Below are 22,491 nucleotides of genomic sequence, written 5' to 3' on the forward strand. Positions count from 1 at the left end.
ATACAGGATTTTTCTCTCTATCAAGTGTTAGAAAAATAAAAATAAAAAAAAATATACATATATATATATATATATATATATATATATATATATATATATATATATATAAAAGTAGCAATCAGGGATACTAAGTAGGCTGTCCTGTTTTCTCTATGACAATTGGACATTAGAGAATAGGTGCTAGTCCTTACATGGACACAAGTAGTGGATTTTTGTATGGTTGTACTTTAACCCCTTCAGCCCCCAGCCTGTTTTCACCTTAAAGACCCGGCCATTTTTTGCAATTTTGACCAGTGTCACTTTGACAGGTTATAACTCTGGAACACTTCAACGGATCCTGGCGATTCTGATACTGTTTTTTCGTGACATATTGTACTTCATGTCAGTGGTAAATTTAGGCCGATATGTTTTGCGTTTATTTGTGAAAATTTTGGAAATTTGGCAAAAATTTTGAAAATTTCGCAATTTTCAAAATTAGAAATTTTATGCCCATAAATCTGAGAGATATGTCACACAAAATAGTTACTAAATAACAATTCCCACTTGTCTGCTTTACACCAGCATAATTTTTGAAAAAAAAAATTCCGTTAGGAAGTTAGAAGGATTCAAAGTTCATCAGCAATTTCTCATTTTCCAACAAAATTTACAAAAAAACATTTTTTAGGTACCACATCACATTTGGAGTGATTTGAGAAACCTAGGCAAAAGAAAATACCCAAAAGTGACCCCATTCTAAAATCTGCACCCCTCACTCTGCTCAAAACCACATCCAAGAAGTTAATTAACCCTTTTGGGGCTTCACAGCAACCAAAGCAATGTAGAAGAAAAAAATGAAAATTTTACTTTTTTAACACAAAAATGTTACTTTAGCCATAAAAATTAGTATCTTCACAAGGGTATCAGGAAAAATGCATCATAAAATGTATCGTGCATTTTCTCCTGAGTACGCAGATACCTCATATGTGGTGGAAATCAAATGTTTGGGCACACGGCAGGATTCGGAAGGCAAGGATTGCCATTTGAATTTTTGAGTGCAAAATTAGCTGCACTCATTAGCGGACGCCAGGTCAGGTTTGAAGACTCCCTGAGGTGCCTAAACAATGGAGCTCCCATATAAGTGACCCCATTTTGGAAACGAAAGCCCTCAAATATTTTTTCTAGATGTTTGATGTGCACTTTGAACCCCTGGGGGCTTAACAGAAGTTTATAACGTTGGTCTGTGAAAAGAAAATTTTTTTTTTTTACCACAAAACTGTTGCTTCAACCAAGTAGCTTTTTTTATCACAAGGGTATCAGGAAAAAATGCACCATAAAATATATTGTGCATTTTCTCCTGAGTACGCAGATACCTCATATGTGGTGGAAATCAAATGTTTGGGCACACAGCAGGACTCGGAAGGCAAGGAGCGCCATTTCATAGCAAAATTGGTTGGAATTATTAGCGGACGCCATGTTGCGTTTGGAGACCCCCCTGAAGTGCCTAAACAATGGAGCTCCCCCACAATTGACCCCATTTTGGAAACTAGACCCCTCCGGGAATTTATCTAGCTGTTTAGTGAGCACTTTGAACCCCTGGAGGCTTCACAAACGTTTGTAATGTTCAGCCATGAAAATATTTTATTCTTTTTTTTTACCACAAAATTGTTTTTTCAAACAGGTAGCTTTTTTTTCACAAGGGTATCAGGAAAAAATGCACCATAAAATGTATTGTGCAATTTCTGAGTACACAGGTACCTCATATGTGGTGGAAATCAATTGTTTGGGCGTACGGTGGGGCTCAGAAGAGAAGGAGCGCCATTTCACAGTAAAATTGATTGGAATTATTAGCAGACACCATGTTGCATTTGGAGACCCCCTGAGGTGCCTAAACAATGGAGATCCCCCACATGTGATCCCATTTTGGAAAGTAGACCCCCCCCCCATACAAAAAAATTAGTTTGGCGAAATAAAAAATACAGACATCAGTAAAAAAAAAAATGAATAAAAAAAAAAAATATGAGCGCCTGCCACTAAGACCAGTGCCAAACGTGAGAGCAATGCACGAGTCTCGCATTGCATCATCCACTCCAGTCTGGAAGCGAGCAACTGCACTGGATAATGCGATGTGAGAGGGCGGGGCGGCAGATGAGAAAGGGCGCATCGGATGGAAGATGGGAAAGGGCGCAGCGGATGGAGGAGCGGCAGAGGATGGGAAAGGGCGCAGCGGATGGATGATGGGAAATGGCGCAGCAGATGGAGGAGCGGCGGAGGATGGGGGGGAGGGAGGTGAGATGGGATACCTACCTTACAAGATGGATCTAGGCAGCAGGATCACAGCAGACAGAAGAAGGAGGCAACAGATTGAGGAGTGTGAGAGGGGGCAGTAGATGAAGAGGATGGGAGAGAGCAGGCAGCAGATCAGGGAGGGGGGCAGAGTCTGATGGGAGAGAGAGATGGCACATGGAGGAAGGGGTGTCCCGGGGGGAGGGGCCCCCAGAACATAGAGGGGGGAGGGTGGCTTGCAGCACATGTGGGGGGAGGGTGGCTTGCAGCACATGTGGGGGGAGGGTGGCTTGCAGCACATGGAAGGGGAGGAGGTGTAGTGGCGATGGAGAAGGGGCAGCCGATGAAGGAGGCGGCGGCTGAAAAAGGTGGGTGCGACAGCGGCGGGGACAGTGGCGAGTGTGGCAGCGGGGACAGTGGCGAGCGTGGCGGCGGGGACAGTGGCGAACGTGATGGCGGGGACAGTGGCGGGCGGGGTGATCGGGGACAGCATTGGATCTGGAGCAGTGGTGGGGCAATCGGAGACAGCAGCAGGGTTGGCAGTGGCGATCGGAGCCGCGGCGGGGCTGGCGGTGGTTGGCAGGGAGATCGGCGACAGCGGCGGGGCTGGCGCTGGCGGGCGGGGCGATCGGAGACAGCGGCGGGGCTGGCAGTGGCGGGCGGGGCGATCGGAGACAGCAGCGCGGCTGGCGGTGGCGATCGGAGCCGCGGCGGGGCTGGCGGTGGCGGGCGGGGCGATCGTAGACAGCGGCAGGGCTGGGGCTAGCGAGCGGGGCGATCGGAAACAGCGGCGGGGCTGGCGAGGCGATCGGAGACACAGCGGTGGGTCTGACGGTGGCGGGCGGGGTGATCGGAGACAGCGGCGGGGCTGGAGGCGCGATCGGAGACAGCGGTGGGGCTGGCGGTGGCGGGCGGGGCGATAGGAGACAGCGGCGGGGCTGGCAGGGCGATTGGGGACAGGGGCGGGCGGCGGGGGCAGCAACTTACCGATAGCAACCCGCAGAGACCGCTCTCCTCAGCTTTCAGGGACGGACACAGGTCACCGGCACCAGATCCACGGTGATTGGAGAGATCGGTCACAAGACCGGTCTCTCCAATCAGAGCTGGGGGCGGGTGAAGCACCGATCACCCAGCTCTAGCCAATGGCCAGTGCTACAGCAGCACTGATCAGTGCTGGATTTCAATGTTCCAAACATTTTCAATGGCTGGAACATTACAGTGACTGTAATTGGCTGAGCGGCATTTGTCAGCCAATCACAGCCTCTGTAGGTTCGGGGAGGAGGCATCACCCCTCCTGAGGTCAGGCAGAGGTCCCCTCCTTCCCGAATCTACTGTTTAATTAAACAAATTTCACTCCCCGGGGCTCCGGGACCCCGATTTCGCCATGACATTCTAGGTACGTCATGGGCCGTTTAGCACCATGTCACCATGACGTACCCAGTACGTCAAGGGTCGTTAAGGGGTTAAAATGTTTTCAATTGTGTACTATTAATTTTTTTTCATGTCAATAATGTATTTTTATTATCTTATTTGGTGATCCTGGCTTATTTTGCACAACTTGTTTTATTTTTTCTCATTACATAAATCCATACTTGTCAAATGTGGATTTTTTTTTAATTTTAATCAAATTCAATTCCACTTGAAAATACATTTGCTAAAATCTAGTGAATAGTTTTGATGATTATAACGTACAGAATCTTCATTACGTTTGCATATTTTGTGTCACATTTATTGCATCACTATCACTGTTCCTTTTTGAGCTTACAACCTAAATTCCATATCAGTATGTCTTTATAGTGTGGGAGGAATTTGAGTAACTGAATCATAGGAACATACAAGTTCTGTGCAGATGTTTTGCTTGGTGGGATCTGAACCCAGGTTTCCAATGCTGAAAAGTAACAGTTCCAATGACTGAGCCACCATGCTGCTCTAATAAGACTAATGAAATCAGTAAAACTTAGGGAAATTTTCAAGGCACTCATTTACCTCGTGCAGGTTGCTGGAAAGGGGCTAACAAGATATTTACTTGTTAAAGGGGTTCTCCATGAATAGAAAAAAAAAATAACTAAATGAAATGTCATTGCAAATGAATTCCTAATTACATTTAATTAGTAAATTACAATCATTTTGTCTTGATATGTAATCACTATAGAATTAAATGGCCATCACCTTGTTACAATGAGAGAAAACAGTCCTAGAATGTTTAGGGCACATTATTATTATTAATTTATTTTTATAGCACCGTTGCTTCGATGGTGCTTTACAATATAAATTACAAAGTCAAACAATGACAGAAAGGAGAGAGCCCTGCCGTTGTGGGTCTACAGTCTACAGGGTAATAGGGAAAAGAGACAGTAGGGTTGGGGTTGCAGCAGCTCCGATGGTGAAATTTCATTGCAGGCTTTAAGCATTCTTGAAGGGATGGGTTTTCAAGTTCTGCCTGAAAGCTCCAAATGTGGTGGTCAATCGGACTTGCTGGAGCACAGAATTTCAGAGGATGGAGGACACATGGGAGAAGACTTGTGGGCAATTGGGTGAGGGCCATGCAAGATTGTATGTGGGAAGATATCGGGAGATTAGTTCAGAGATATACAGAGGACACAGATTTCGGACTGCTTTGTAGGTCAATGTTAATACTTTGAACTGGATATGTTGGGAAATTGGGATCCAGGTAAGGTATCTATAGAGGGCAGAAGTGGAGGAGTAGTGAGAAGAGAGGGGGATTAGTCAGGCAGCAACATTAAGGACTGATTGGAGAAGGACAAGACTGTTAGCAGAAAGGTCATGAAGGAGGGTACTGAAAAAGTCAAGGCGGAAGATGATGAGGGCATGCACTAATATTCTAGTACATTCAAGGATGAAAAAACAATAAATTATTGAAATATTTTTGAGTTGGACAGGAGATAGTAAGAGTTTGAATGTGCAGTTTGAAGGAAAAGGCAGCATAGAGAGATACTTTGAGGCAGTGGCTTGTGGTGCAGGGAAGAGTGGGATGTTAGTGATAGAGAGATTGGGTAGGTAAGAGGGAGGAAAAATGTTACGTTCAGTTTTGTCCATATTTAAGAAAAGAGGAGAAGATTTGGCTGATAGACCCTCTAGAATTCTGGACAGCAGAGAGGTGAAGTCTGGGCCAGTGAGTTAGATCTGATTGTCATCAGCTTATAGACGGTACTGGAAGCAATGGGACTTTATGAGTTACCCCAGGACAAAAGTGTATATGAAGATGAGTATGGGTCTAACAGAACCCATTAAATTCAATGGGAGGCAAAAGTGATATGTTGTAAAATAGTGTAGGAGGGTCTGTAAAAGAAAGAAAATAAAAAAGGGTTAAAGCAGTACATACCTACTGAGTCCCCGCAGCTACAATGCTACTTCTGGGGCCAATAATTATCCCTAATTCATATTCACTGCTTTCCCCTTCCACAATAGCAGTTTTCTTCCAGGGAATGCAGGTCTATGAACTGAGAGTTCATTGAAGTCACCTGAGGTCAGGTTACCTGCGGTTACAGGTCACAGGTGAAGGGTTGTGGGAAACTCCAGCTGTGACCGCAAATACCCTTAGTGACGTTACTGATCATCGCAGGTCAATCTCTGCCTAAAGCATTTGGTCATGTTCCATGATTGCACGCTGGGCCTGGAGTAATGTAGCAGAGCTGGATTCACTGTGGGACCTTGTGTGGATTGACCTCTTAAGGACCTGGGTGTTTTGGGGGGTTAATACCCGGTTAATACGGTTGGAGGATGCAGCCTGTAGCCATATGCTTTATCTGCGCTGGTATCAATAGATGGAGGACCCTATGCCAATTGTTTTATTTTATACCCCGATAGACTCGCACACAGCATCTGTGATTCCAACCAATCACAGACGCTGTCTGGGAGCGGGGTCTGAAAGCAGCGAATCTGAAATAGGGGTGAGCGGGGAAAGCAGTGAATATGCATTGGGCATAATTATTGTTCCTGGAAGTAGTGTTGCAGCGTTCGGTGATTTGGTAACTATGTACTGCTTTAATCTTTTTGCTTCCTTTCTTTACAATGGCCAATCACAGCTATTCCAATACTTGACATGGCTGTGATGGGCAGGAAGAGGATGTTTTTTGTCATCTGAGCATTTACCAATCTTTGGTAAGATCACCGTCTTTTGTTGTAATTGATCGGATGTCCAATCTCGATCCGATCAAAGATCGTAGGATTTTAACATTTTCCAATCTTTGCCGATCAGGATTGCTTAACTTTAGCTCTGACATAAAGAAGATTTGAGGTTAGTAATTAGTCCTATTTAGCTGAGGTTAAAGGGAACCTGTCATGTCCCCTATGCACCCAGAACCACAAGCAGCTCTGAGTGCCTATTTCTAATCCCTGCCTAAACGTCCCGGCATATACTAGCAGACATATAGTGATTGAAAATGTATTTCTAAAGATCCTTTATGAGATGCAAATGATCACAGGGAGCAGTCGCAAGGGTGTTATTTCCCCCAACTGGTCTTCCCTTTTAGCATGTTAGCATGCCCCTGTGCATGCTAACATGCTATTCAGTGCCCAGCATCATTGGCATAGATTCACATATTTGTCTAATGTCACCTTCACCGATGCTGTGGCCATCCACCAACCATCCACTACTCCATCCATCTGGACCATCCAGGGTTGCTTGACACTCATCAGTAAACAAGACCATTTGAAAATTAGTCTTCATGTATGTCTGGGCCCACTGCAACCGTTCCTGCTTGTGAGCACTAGTTAGGGGTGGCCGAATAGTATGTTTCTGCACCACAGCAAGCCTTTGAAGGATCCTACACCTTGAGGTTCGAGAGACTCCAGAGGCACCAGTAGCTTCAAATATCTGTTTTCTGGTTTGTATTGGCTTTTTAGAAGCTGCTCTCTTAATCCAATGAACTTGCCTGGCAGAAACCTTCCTCATTCTGCCTTTATCAGCACGAACACGTATGTGCTCTGAATCAGCCACAAATCTCTTCACAGTACGATGATCACACTTAAGTTTTTGTGAAATATCTAATGTTTTCATCGCTTGCCCAAAGCATTGCACTATTTGATGCTTTTCGGCAGCAGAGAGATCCTTTTTCTTTCCCACGTTACTTGAAAACTGTGGCCTTCTTAATATTGTGGAGCATCCAGTTTTCCTTTGATTGGGCTCACCTGGCAAACTAATTATCACAGGTATCTGAGATTGAGTTCAGTGATGCAAAGAACACAATACCATCCATGAGTTTCATTGAAAAAAAAAAAAATGAATCGCAATGACTTAAATCCAACTTGCATAATAATTTGGAACATGGTGTATTGATGTCAAACTTGCATATCATTTTTTTACTACTTTTTCATACTACTACTTAGTAAGGATTTTTTTCTTTCTTTACATTGCCGTAATCATTATATTTATCTATGAAAGCCTTTATTTTTGTCAGACTGGGCTAGTTTCAATTGGCACCATTTGGTATAGATGTAACATTTTAACCCCTTGATGCGGGCAGTAATATTATGTATTAGCGGTCATAGTGTTAATCCCCGCTGGCTGCCAATCTGCACACATTTCAGCTGATTTGAAAAGCTGACATGTGTCCCTGGCAGGCAAGAGTAGATCCACGATCTACCTGTTCCTGTTAATCCCCTTAAATAGCGCTGTCAGAATGTGACAGTGCCATTTAAATCACGGTCACAGTAAAATTTTACTCACCCGCCGCCACCGGAAGTCATGTGGGATGATCACGTGGAGCCAATTGTTGCCATGGTAGCACAGGGTCATGTTATGACTCCTGTAGCTCACATGACTTAGGTCCTGTAACAAGCAGCCGAATACTGCAGGTTACAAGAGATGAGCATTTCTCCCAATCTGAGCAGTGCTGCTCTGATCGGAGAAAAGAATGAGCAATCAGACAGCTGATCCTTATAGCCCCCTAGGAGAACTAGTAAAATGAAAAAAATAAATAAATGTTTTTGAAAAAATAAAAAACCTAAAAGTTCAAACCCTTTTGCCCCAAAATAAAAGGGTTAAAATAAAATACACACAGCTGGTATCATCGCCTTCAGAAATGCCCGATCTATCAAAATATAACATTAATTAATCTGATTGGTACACGGTGTACCAACAAAAAGTTTCCAACATTTTTTGGTTGCAGAATTTTGCGCACAATGCAATAACAGGCAATCAAAACTTAGCATCTACGCAGTTATGGTAACGTTAAAAATATCAGCTTGTGATGCAAAAAATAAGCCATCACGTAGCCATAAATCCCAAAAAATGAGAACGCTATGGGTCACGGAGTATGGTGCAAAACATGCGCAATGTTTTTGGACAAATTTCTGATTTTTTTTAGCCCCTTAGATAACAGTAAACTTATACATGTTTGGTGTCTACAAGCTCACACTGACCTGAGGCATCACACTTACACATCTGTTTTACCATATAGTGAACACAGTGAATAAAATATCTCAAAAACCATTGGGCAATCGCACTTTTTTGCAATTTTCCTGCATTTGGAATTTTTTTGCCTTTTTCCAGTACACTATATGGTTAAAATGATGGCTTCATTTAAAAGTTCAACTCATTTCGCAAAAAACAAGTTTTCACATGGCAACAAAAAAATAAAAAAGTTATAGCTCTTGGAAGAAGGAGCGCAAAAAAAAAATGGAAAACGGAAAATCGGCTGGGGTGAAGGGGTACCTGTCATGTGAAAAAAAACCTTTTAGCCTGCAGACATGGGGTTAATATGCAGGTTAATAGTGTGCTTACATTGCCCAGTGCCAGCATATCGAATCCTGTTATTGGGAGGAAATATTTTTTTTCTCCTGGCAATGTTCTGGTTTCAGCCATTGGTGCGGTGCCGGAGAGGGTTCAGTCACTGCTTTGAGTATTGACAGCAGCTGACATATGCTCAGTATTAGACCCACCTGTCAGTCAGTGCAAGGGGCATGGTTACAGCTGCTGCTCTCAGTACACCAAGTGGTGACAGGATCCCGCATCAGTGCCGCTATGATGACTGAAACCAGAATGCTCTGGAAAAGATTAAAGTCTAGTTTGGCCCCACACACACATCAGACCCTGGTCCAGACACATGTACAATTTATGTCAGTTTGTCCTTTTTTATGGCATATTGATACATGTTGTTGACAGTTGGTTAACTGTTTAATAGTGATGAGCGAGTGTATTCGTTACTGTTCTCTATTCGCAGAATAGTACAATACTTTGGATATTCATTATACTGCAATGAATAGTGTATTCGACTCGCTATATGCGGATGTCCTGCACAGCCTTTTTGGCAGCTGATTTGCAACCAGTATTTGGGCTTCTTAACCAATCACAGTAATGCCGCAGCCACTTTCATCACTTTCCCATCCATTTCAGCCTTTTCCTCAGGACACCAGACCTCTTTGTTTGGTCCAGCAGAAAGTTACTCACATTTCCCATTGACTTGCATTGTACTCGCTATTCGGAACGAATACGCGAGTATTACAAAGTACTTCTTACGAGTATAGCGATTACAAATATTATGGTACTCGCTCATCTCTACTGTTTAATGTTCTGCTAGTTATTTTCACTTGCCCATTATGCACAGCTGCTGAATCTCGAGGGTACTTAAAAGCATTGTCCCAGTATATGTTTTCATGAGGTTTTTCTAGTGCTGTGGTTCCGCACCTATGCATTAATGGCCATCAATTCTATTATACTGTTGATATTTTGGCACTTCACGCTTTATGGTTATAAAAATATATACATTTATCTTTTTCCTTTTTTACACTAGGAACTAATACATTATATACTCTATAGTTAGCACATATCTAATATTACCATCCTTCCGACAACTTTTTAATGTTATTGTTGTGAATAAAGGACCATGTAATTTTTAGTATCCTTTGGATATCTGTACATGTATTTTTGGTGTGTGGTGACGCCCAATTCTTTTCAACCAATTTTGAAACATATTTTTAATTAATAAAGTACCATTATTAATATTTGACATTTTTTCAGGTTTTCTTGTGTTGGTTGTTTTAGTGTATTGCAAGAGCCTTATATTAGGAACGGTAAGATGGTAAAATAACTAAATTTTCAAGGTATAATATGTTTGTGTAATTTAGAATATTGGTTTGTTCTCATATGATTCTTCTATTTCAAACGTTTCTTTCCACAGACATAGTGAAGGAAAAAGATGAGTACAGAGTCCTTTTTATAGCTGCCAATGAAGTTTATATGTTACTGCTATGAGTTATATGGTGATTTTCACTTGAATTGTACCAAAATATAACTTTACTAACGCCAAGTCTTGTATTTCTTATAGTCACTTCTTCAAGAAGAAGAAGATTCTTACTTCCAAGTAGTGAATATGAAAATACCTGAAAATTAGACATTTCTGAAAGATAACAAAAATCTATGGTTAAAAAGATCCAATACGAAAAACAGTCAAACAAGAACACCTAAAACTCCCTGTTGATTGTCTGCAATGATGACTGCTCAGAAAATATTCGGAATTTTACAATATGCTTTATCAAGTCTTTATTACTGGTACTACAAATTATCATGGACGTAATTAAAATGAACTCTTCATGTGAAAACATTTGTCAAGACCTGGAATGTTCTAATTTTAATTTGATGTATAGTACAAAAAATAAAAACAAATCTGATATATGAGTAATAACAGTTTTTGTTAATAATGTGTAAAAATGTAATGTCTTACAGCACAACTGGCACATTTGGTATGGTTAGTGCAAAGCTTGCAGAGCTGCGTTTACGGCACAGGGGGGCTCTTTTTGTGGTTAATTTTGTGGTTCATAGTACACACTCTCTGGCCCTGCACTAGGTATATTACACTCTTTATGTTTGGCTACAATTATTCTTTTAAAGAGAGCCTGTCACCACTTTTTTGGCGTATAAGCTAACATGCTGTATATAAGAGCCCAGGCCGCTGTGAGAACATAAAAAATACTTTATAATACTTACCTAATGGTCGTGCGGTGGGATTTATGGGTGTCTCCTTTCTCCGGTGGCAGCGCCTCCTCTTTCGGCCATCTTCGTCCTCTTTCTGACTCTTGTGTGCATGATGCGTCCTACGTCATACACACTCGCCGGTCCTGCGCAGGTGCACTACAATACTTTAATCTGCCCTGCTCAGTGCAGATCAAAGTGCGCCTGCTCAGGACCTGAATGCCGGCGAGTGTGGATGAAGTCGGACGTGTCATGCACCGTGGCTAGAGAAGAAGGAGGATGAAGATGGCCGAAAGAGGCGGCGCCGGAACCGGACAATGGAGACGTTCATAAGGCCCACCTCATGACCGTTAGGTAAGTATTATAAAGTGTCTTTTATGTTCTCACAGCGGCCTGGGCTTTTATATACAGCATGTTAGAATGCTATATACAAGAGCCCAATTGTGGTGGCCACAGCTTATACGCCAAAAAAGTGTTGACAGGCTCCCTTTAAAATTCCTCAATGTCCAATCTATCTGCCTGTGTTTATGAATGTTTTTCTCTCCATCTATATACATTTGAGGGGAATATGTTTTAAGAATTGCAATTTAAAAGCCTAAGATGTACAGTAAATATGTGGGCAATGTAATCAAATTGCATACAAGTATGCACAAAGTCTTTTATTATCTCATAGCTTGCTCCTTTCGTACAGGTTCTGGGAAGTCATTTCCCTATACTTTGTATTTTTATATTTAATAGTATAAAAGAGAAGTCATTGTTACTATGAGTAACATCAAAAATCTCTATGTAGTCACAATATAAATAATTGTGCAAATCTCAAAATCCCCTCTAAAGTGCAGGTGTCCACACTATGATGAGGATAAAGTGACAAAAAGTATCATTAAAAAATATATAGTTTATTTTTAAATATCAAAAAAATTAAAAAATGTGATTTGCACAAGAGTATAAAAAGGCAGGTATTTCCTATATAGGGATTAATAGGTACAATAAAGTTTATTTTAGACTGTCCAGGAGGGGGTGAATTTTGTGACACTAAGAGATATAATTGTGTGGCCAAATACAAACTTTGAGGTAAAATAAGTATATTGAATATGTTGGTAAACTGCTACGTAGCTCAAAAAATAACAAGAAATGAGGTAGTATGTAAGATATAGATGCGGGGCTAAGTGGCTCACACAGAGGTAATAACATACAATGCTTTAATATGTAAACTAACAATGAAGTAGACTGTGTATATCAAGTATGCCAGTGACCAACAGTGAGGTAGAGTGTGTATATCAAGTAGGTGAGTGACCAACAATGAGGTAGATTGTGTATTTCAAGTATGCTAGGGAAGAGCTAGGTGGCCCACGAGGTTAGATAGCAAAGATGAGGTAGAATGTACATATATAAAGTGCTAATGCAGAGCTGAATAGCCCGCACAGAGGTGAGCACATATTATGCTATAATATACAGTATAAGCACTACAATTCATAGCTAGGTTGACAGCCAGTTACTCCTGTATTCCTATGACCCTGACGCATGTTTTGTCTATGTGACTTCCTCAGGGGACACAGAAAAGGAAGTGTGAGTGAGGGTATTTGTATTGGTGGGTAGGGGTGACATGTTAGCAATAATAGCGCTAATTGCGCCCTGTCACATCCGAATCTTCCAGTGCATGGATCACGTAATGCTACCCCACTTCATGTGACATATGTTTTCTGGTCTGTGGAACACAAGCAGGAGCCACTGTCATGGTAACAAATTGCGGCACGTGCCAGCATCCTTGTGTGCTGGAGGTACACTTTAGAGGAGATTTTGAGATTTGCATTCTTAAAATGAGGTAGGATTACACACATACCTATCCCAAATGACAGCTAAAGATAAACCATTTTCTTAAGCTCTTGCCGACATTGGATGTACTGGGTGCGTACTGCCTCATGTCGGTATACTCACTGCTGCCTGCCACGGGCAGGCAGGCAGTGAGTTTCGCACATGTCAGCTGATTTGAACAGCTGACATGTGCAACTATCAGGCATGAGTGGATCCACTTGTGCCTATTACTGGGGTCAGTATTGGGCCCGCTTCTTTTCAACATATTTATAAATGACCTTGTTGGGGGCATGCGGAGTAGAATTTCAATATTTGCAGATGATACTAAACTCTGCAGGGTAATCAATACAGAGGAGGATAATTTTATATTACAGGGAGATTTATGTAAATTGGAGGATTGGGCTGAGAAGTGGCAATTGAAGTTTAATGTAGATAAATGTAAGGTCATGCACTTGGGTAGAGGAAATAACATTTATGATTATGTACTTAATTGTAGAACACTGGGTAAAACAGACACAGAAAAAGACTTGGGTGTATGGGTGGATGGTAAACTTCACTTTAGTGGACAGTGTCAGGCAGCTGCTGCCAGGGCTAATAAAATAATGGGATGTATTAAAAGAGGTATAAGTGTTCATGAAAAAAATATAGTTCTACCTCTGTACAAGTCACTAGTGCGACCGCACTTAGAATACTGTGTACAATTCTGGTCACCGATATATAAGAAGGACATAGCTGAACTGGAGAGGGTGCAAAGAAGAGCGACCAAGATTATTAGAGGAATGGGGGGGCTGCAATACGAAGACAGGTTATTAAACTTGGGGTTATTTAGTCTGGAAAAACGAAGGCTTAGGGGAGATCTAATCACAATGTATAAATATATGAGGGGACAGTACAGAGACCTTTCCAAAGATCTATTTACACCTAGGCCTGCGACTGGAACACGGGGGCATCCGCTACGTCTTGAGGAAAGAAGGTTTAATCATAATCACAGACGAGGATTCTTTACTGTACGAGCAGTGAGACTATGGAACTTTCTGCCACATGATGTTGTAATGAGTGATTCACTACTAACATTTAAGCAGAGCCTGGATGCCTTTCTTGAAAAATTTAATATAACCAGTTATGTATATTAGATTTTATGACAGGGTATTGATCCAGGGAACTAGTCTGATTGCCGGATGTGGAGTCAGGAAGGAAATGTTTTCCCCATTGGAACTTGTTTGCCACATTGGGGTTTTTTGCCTTTCTCTGGATCAACATGTTAGGCTACGGGTTGATCTAGATGGACTTAGAGTCTCCCTTCAACCTTAAAAACTATGATACTATGATACTATGATACTATTAACCCCTTGCTCCGTGCTGTGAAAATGTGATAGCGCGGTGTACATCCCAGCCATTTGGTTTAGTAGTTTATAAAATGCCTACCCAAGACAAGTCATTCATATATTTTCTAATAAAGTAGCCATAGCTGGTGTCTTTTGTCTCATTACTTCCCTTTCTTTTGCAAATTAATTTAATGATACCTTTATATATTAACCTTTTTAGATTTCACATCACTTAGAAATATTTTGTTCTGATACTCTATATCTGATCACATCATAGGCACTTTAGATACAAAACTGAGCAATGCCAGCCAGAAAAATAGCTTGATCTTCAGACAAACGTAGCTTAACCCCTTAACAACTGTGGGCAGTAATATTACGTCCTAGCGGTCATAGTGTTACTGCCCGCGGTCTGCCGGGAGCAGCATGCCACGATCGGTACACTTCTCAACTGATTTTCACAGCTAAGATGTGTGCCTGCTAGGCATGAGCAGAATCGTAATCTGCTTGTGGCGTTTAACTCCTTGAATGACGCTATCAATATATGACAGCACCATTAAAACGGCATCGGCGGTAAATATTTACTTACCGCCCGATACCAGAAGTCACGTGACGTGATCACGTGACTTCCGGTGATTGTCATGGTAGCACAGGGTCATGTGATGACTCCTGTACTGCACATGAATTACTTTCGGTTTCACTCGGTCTGGAGCCGTCTGAAGCAGAAAAATTGCATATCTGCTGTTTACAGCTGTATAGCTGTGATCAGCAGATATGGCTCGATCGAATTGCTGATCCATATAGTCCCCTAGGGGGACTAATAAAATTAAAAAAAGTAAAAAAAAAAGTTTTCAAAAATTAAAAAAAAAACCCTAAAAGTTCAAATCACCCCCCTTTCGCCCCATTGAAAATTAAAGGGTTAAAAAAATAAAAAAATATACACACATCGCCGCGTTCAGAAACGCCCGATCTATCAAAATATAAAATCAATTAATCTGATCGATAATGGGTAGCGGCAAAAAATTCCAAACGCCAAAATTACATTTTTTGGTCGCCACAAATTTTGTGCAAAATGCAATAACAGGCGAGCAAAACGTAGCATCTGCGCAAAAATTATACCGTTAAAAATGTCAGCTCAAGATGCAAAAAATAAGCTGTCACTGAGCCATAGATCCCGAAAAATGAGAAAGCTACGGGTCATCGAATATGGCGTAAAATGTGCGTCACGTTTTTCGGATAAACTTCCAATTTTTTGTAATAATAATAATAATAATTTTATTCATTTATATAGTGCTATTAATTCCACAGTGCTTTACATACATTGGCAACACTGTCCCCATTGGGGCTCACAATCTAGAGTCCCTATCTGTATGTCTTTGGAACCCCTTATATAAAAGTAAACCTATACATATTTGGTGTCTACGAACTCACACTTACCTGAGGCATCACACCCACATCTACCATATACTGTAGTGAACACAGTGAATAAAATATCTCAAAAACAATAGTGCTATCGCACTTTTTTTCCAAATTTTCTGCATGGAATTTTTTTGTCGTTTTCCAGTACACAATATGGTAAAATGTAAGGTTTCATTTAAAAGTACAGCTCGTTCTGCAAAAAATGAGCCCTCACATGACTATATTGACTGAAAAATAAAAAAGTTACGTCTCTCGGAAGAAGAATGGCGAAAAAAAACGGAAAGCGAAAAATCAGCCGGTCGTGAAGGGGTTAAGTACTATTTAGATGAGCTGATTTCAGTCCATTAATGAGTGCCTATCAGCTCTATAGAAGTCAGTCGACTCTCATGTGCAAAAGCCATCAAATACTGACTCAAACAGAACAATTACCCATACAATTGTTCTCCCCCTCCATAAAGCATCATGTTATTTGCAGCACATTTCCCTCTTTTTTTCATGAGGTGATATCCTGGCAAAAACAGTCTAATCGCCTGACTCAAAAATGTTTTGTTACTTTGCTGACCAATCATGTATATATGGGCCAATAATTGGAAATGAGCATTCTTAAGAACGTTCTTTGAGTGATTGTTGGTGCACTTAAAAAACCCTTTACTGATAAATGAGTAATATAGTATAAGACATTTTCATAAGCTATTTTAATTGTACTAATTTATTTCACTCCCGGGCGATTTTCTATTTTTCTTTTTTTTTTTTGCTCCCCTTCTTCCGCAAGCCCTATTTTATTTTTCCATCAATTTTGCCATATGATGGCTTGTTTTTTGCAGGACAAGTTGTACTTTTGAAAAAAATCATTAGTTTTACCATACAGTGTACTGGAAAATGGGAAACAAAAATTCCAAGTGCGGTGAAATTGCAAAAAAGGGTGTTCAGTATATGGTAAAACTGATGTCTGACATCGATACAAATTTGTAGATACCAAACATGTATACTTTTACTTTTATCTAAGGGTTTAAAAAATTCAGAAGTTTGTCCAAAACAGGATTGCGCTTTTTGTGTGATTTCTTGAATCCCGTAGCGTTCTCATTTTTGTTTAGATCTGGGGCTCCGTGATGGCTTATTTTTGCATCTTGAACTAACATTTTTAATTCTACCATTTTTGTGCAGATGCTATGTTTTGATTGCCTGGTAATACAATTTTTAATACATGGCGTAATGAGAAAAAAATTCCAAATGCCAAAAATATTTTTTTTTCTCCTCTTGCAGAGTGGAGCTATGTTGTGAGCTATTTATGTCCATGTGGATGTCTACTCATTTGTTTATCAGAGTTGGCATTGGAGCTTTCTCAGTGTCATTCTTGTATAAATGTATATACCTTAGGTCAGACCACTGTCAAGACTAAAGGCCCCGTTACACACAACGACATCGCTATGAGATGTCGTTGGGATCATGGAATTCGTAACGCACATCCTGCTTTGTTAGCAACATTGTTGCGTGTGAAACGTACGAACAACTGCTAATGATCAAAATTACTCACCTAATCGTTGTTCGTTGACACGCCGTTCTAATCCCAAATATCATTGCTGGTGATGGATGCAGGTTGTTCGTCGTTCCTGAGGCAGCACACATCGCTACGTGTGACACTGCAGGAACGACGAACAACACCTTACCTGCGTTCTCCAGCAACGAGGTGGGCATCACTTTTTTTTGGCTACTCTCCGCCCCTCCTTTTCTATTGGACGGCTGCTGTGTGACGTCGCTGTGATGCCGCACGAACCGCCCCTTAGAAAGGAGGTGGTTCACCGACCACAGCGATGTCGCTAGGCAGATAAGTATGTATGACGGGCTAACGATATTGTGCACCATGAGCAGCGATGTGCCCGTGATGCACACACGACGGGGGCGGGTACGTTCGGCAGCGACATCGCTAGCAATGTCGCTGTGTGTAAAGTGTTTATACTGTTTATGCTTGATTTTATCATGTTTTCAATCAATTCAATAAAGGTGTGATTTTTATTTGTGGATGCCAGATTAAAATCTTTTTTGCCTTATTCATGGATCCAGGAACTGGCCTGTAGTTCCGAGCACCGCAGCTGCATTATACTGAGCAATTGGTTGGAGCTGTCTGAACTTCACTTGTTGAAAACAGAGAGAAGAGACCAACCAAGGCATCCAAAACAATTGTCCTGTTTGAGTATCCCAGCATGCACTGGGGAATCTATTGGAAAAAAAGTAAAAATAAAATAAAGCAAGTTATATTTCGTAGAGAGGGAGCAGTAGTGACTTTTTAATTAAAGTATATTTTGGACCAACTCTTAAATTCCAGAAGACTCACAGACACAATTCAATCGCTGTCTCCAATAAGAAACTTCAGCTTATGAGAAGTTACAGAAGATTTGACATCACATTAAAATATGGTTACTCATGATTGCAAATGTACTTGTCACAAATTATTTTGCAAAGAAAGTAGCAACAAGTTCCAACAAAGGTTATAATGTGGGTGAGACATTGGGTATATCAAAAGACATAGTAATACAAAGCACAATCATATTGTTAGTTCATAATACATAATCAACACAAAGGAAAAGATTCGTAGTCAAACAACACACATGTAAAAACATAGCAATATAAAAAAATTGCCATAGCACTTAGTTAATAATACAATAGTGGAACAAATAGTTATACGAGGGGCTGCTGATAAGTCTTGGCTTTGTGATTTTTTTGTTTCTATGGCAATGAATGTTACATCACATGAAAGCCGTATGTGTCTAATTTATGTTTTCAAAATTTTGTTTGTTGCTTATGGCAATGTGGCGCCCTGGTCACAGATAACACACAAACACCCCACCCCCATTAGACAGGGACATCAGCCAAACACAAAACCCTTGCTGCCTCCCTCCAGTGTCTGATGTCCACACCAGGTGGGGCGGAGCTAAGCAGTTGGCTCCACCCACCGAGGAGTTCACAGTCCTGGAGGCGGGAAAAGTGACAGAACAGTTTTGGAGTTTGAAGTGAGAGGAACAAACACTTGGGTGTCTGGGTTTGTGGCCCAGGCACTGACAGCAAGGTTGGCAGATGGTGGTGGCCGTCTGCAGGAGTAATGGAGCAACGCGGAACCGTAGGACCGGGGACGGGCGACGGCCCGCCGGTACCGACCGGGCAGCGAAGTGAAGCCAGCACACACAGGCAGGGCCATCGGACCCCGACCAGGCTTGGATCCGCCGACAATAGTCAGATCCGAATGTGACTGGAACCCCAGGGGTTTCACAACAGCAAAAGTCCCGATTGAAGGCAACCGCCCACACCGTGAGGGTATACAGCTACCGCCTAAGGCTAGAGACCCAAGGGCCAGCGCCTGAGGGCAAACGGGCTCCTCCGGTACCCATACACCTGGGAGTGGACTACCATTGGGGATCCATAGTAGTCAAGCGAGAACATCAAGGTGCAGGGAAAGACAGCCGCCATTACCTGTCCGGGGAGAGACACAGCAGCCGGCTGCGGGACCCGTCCATCCAGCCGTTTGGTTTACCGAGGACTTTGTGCATTTCTTACTGAGTGAGTACACCCGTGCCATCCGGCACCGCGCTGCGCTGTCCCTGCGACCCTGCACCTCACCAACCCTGCCTCCCCGTCACATCATCGGGCCCCGGGACCACCGACCCCTACCCACAGAGGGGGAAAACAACATCCCAGCTGCTCCCTACCATCGCCCCCGGGATCCCCGTCACCAGCAGTGGTGGTGCCCATCTTCACCACGACCCGTTGGTGGCGTCACGGACTAAATTCCCCAAACCAACCACCCCTTTCACTCACGAGCGAGGAGCGCCGCTCGAGTCCCCGGATCCAGCCCACTGCTCGACCAACCGAGCAGCCGCAGCAGCGCCGAACCCGAGCGTTAGCGAGCGCAGCGCAGTGGCGTCCTCCCCGCCCGCGACAGCAACAGTGTTATGCCTCCGCTCACACTGCATAAGTGACCACACCAAAACTGGCAGAGCTAGGTTTCCAGCTGGTTGACCACCCACCTTATTCACCAGATCTAGCTCCCTCAGACTATCAACTGTTTCCAAACCTGAAGAAACACCTCAAGGGTACCAAACACAACCAAACACACCTTTTTTGATGCCATGGCTGCTACAGATGCCTGGTTTGAGGCACAACCGAAATCCTTCTTTTAGCTAGGCTTACAGAACTTGGAATACAGATGGAAGAAGTGTGTTGAAATAAGGCGAGTGTATGTGGAATAAATGTAAAGTTTTAGCATATTATCTCGTTTCTTTCTGGGTAAAGCAAAAGACTTATCAGCAGCCCCTCATAGCATTCAAATTGCGTTATCAATGCATCAATTATGTAATATCTGTGCATTACTCATATCATACTATATAAACAATTCATAATAACCACAAAGGAATTATAATAAACAATATTACGAAACGTGAATGATAGAAAAGAAAATACACAATCAAACATACTGTATGATTTTATGCATGCATACTCACTCAGATTTACAGTACACTCACACTAGCATCTCAAAAATCAGTCCCATTCTCATCCTTAAAAGTTTGATGATTGTCATGCATATTTCATTCTGTATGTCATGCGAGTGCAATGCGAGTGTATGATTTTTTTTTTGTCTAGCATCCGTATTGCAACCGTATGCCACCTGTGTGCAATCATTATTTTTCTCAGCATCTATTAGTCAACAATCATCTACAGGACGATTTATAGTTATTATATGCTACAGAATGGCAATGGATCAGTATAAATTGAACATCACACGGATGGTCTGTGTGACATCATTTTTTTTCCTCCTAGCCGTTGATTTGCATTAGGCCAGAATCACACTTGCTAATGCCTCACGTGTAACTCGCGCGAGTCTCTCATGGTAGAACCCGGCCTGGCCACAGACTCCCCTGACAGGAGCGGGTCAGTTGCATGTATCTCTATGCAGCTCAGACGCTCCTGTATGCATAGTGTGCGGCCATGGCGGGTTCTACCATGAGAGACTCGCGCGAGTTACACGCGAAGCACTAGCAAATGTGATTCTGACCTTACATGACCATACGCAACAAGCTGCAAATTTTTACTCTGGCCAAATGTAGGTGAGAACAAGTAACATATCTGCACTGCCTCATTGAATAACATTGGTCCAAGCTAATTTTTTCTCATAACGTATTTGTCCATTTTATATACTTAGTGTTTTACACACATGCCTACACTCAGAGCCTGTTTATTTAGACACAGGGGCACAAAATTATACTCACATACACATAGCAATGAATATATACAATGACAATTTAAATGACTATTTAAACAAAAGTTTGGATACAATTTCAAATGAAAAAAAGGGAATGCAATCATTGGAAATTCTCTTATAGCCATATTTTATTTACAACAGAGCATAAAGCACATATCAGAAGTTGAAAATGAGGCATATTGCCTTTTCATTTGAAAAAAAAATAACCCATTTAGAAATTGATGATAGCAAAATATCTAAAAAATGTTGGGGAAGTCATATAGACTAAAGAGAAGAGGGACCATCCAGCTTGTCATTGTCATGGCTCGATTTGGGGATTCAATCTGGTGACTTCTTGCTTCATGGTCAGTTCTTCTGTCTGCTCATCCTTTTCTTCTTGGTCTTAATCCTGATGGTTACTATTACATTTTTCTTTCCTTTTTGGGCTTTATCCTCTTCAATTGTTTTCCATAGACCTGTTTTGGTTTGCCCTATCACACTCTGAGTGGGGATATACACCGGCAAGCAAAAGGGTAGCAATGTGTGTAACTTTTGACTTTCAGACTCCATATCTCACGATCTACTACAGCTTAAAATGTGTAACTACCTTCATATCATAGACAATCATTTTGGCTATAACATACATAAATTTGACTCATATCACTCCATTGTTTCTGTTTTGCCCATAAAATTCTAAATTTTAAATTGTATTATTTTGTTAATATTTAGTAAATCCACCTTTGGCTTTCAACACTCCCAAAATCCTTCCTGGCATGCTCTCAATCAGATTCAAACATGTCTGAACTGAAATTTGATCCCAGGTCTCTTCTACACATTCTCAATGTTTGTGCATATTGCTCTATTCACTTGGGTATGTATACAGCTTTATTTAACTCTACCCACAAGTGTTCGATTGGGTTGAGGTCAGGGGACTGTGGGAGCCAATACAGCACCTCCACTTCATTGTCATTGAACCATTTATTTGCCAATCTTGTCATATATTTTGGGTCCTTGTCCTCCTGGAACACAATGTCCTCCTTTTCATAACCATATCACTAAAGTGTACGAAGTAAATCATCTTGTAGGATACTCATAAATAATAATAATAATAATTTTATTTCTATAGTGCCAGACATATTCCGCTGCACTTTCCAATTCAAAGGGGACATATAATTTGCACATATAGCACATATTGCACAGCATTGAGACCCCCCATTGATCATGGTCAAGTATCCAATGACTTTATCTGTGAAACAACCTCATATCATCAGGCTTCCTTCACCAAACTTGATAGGTCCTTCAATTGCTCGATCCATTAGACCATTTTTATCTTGCTTCTTCCAGACACATTTGCACTCATCAATGCCTAGTCTATCCACTTTAGTCTCATCACTCCAAATCATTCGTTTCCAATCTTCTACTTTCAACTTTTCATACTTTTTTGCATACTGACGATATTGAAGTCGATGCTTCTTCAGCCGTTTACGGGATACCATTCCAGACTTGTGTAATGT

At 41.7% G+C, this 22,491-nt stretch overlaps 1 long non-coding RNA gene across 1 annotated transcript in view; it reads left to right on the forward strand.

Annotated features, from left to right (window-relative positions):
- Positions 1-10,893, forward strand: part of LOC142290312 (uncharacterized) — a 76,603-nt gene extending 65,710 nt beyond the window's left edge. The window contains exon 2 of the long non-coding RNA XR_012750265.1: positions 10,551-10,893. This is a non-coding gene — a long non-coding RNA (uncharacterized LOC142290312). The remainder of the gene's footprint in view (positions 1-10,550) is intronic.
- Positions 10,894-22,491: the final 11,598 nt, after the last annotated feature.

The sequence above is a fragment of the Anomaloglossus baeobatrachus genome, chromosome 2 (genome assembly GCF_048569485.1).
Source record: "Anomaloglossus baeobatrachus isolate aAnoBae1 chromosome 2, aAnoBae1.hap1, whole genome shotgun sequence".
In the NCBI taxonomy this organism is placed as follows: Eukaryota; Metazoa; Chordata; class Amphibia; order Anura; family Aromobatidae; genus Anomaloglossus; species Anomaloglossus baeobatrachus.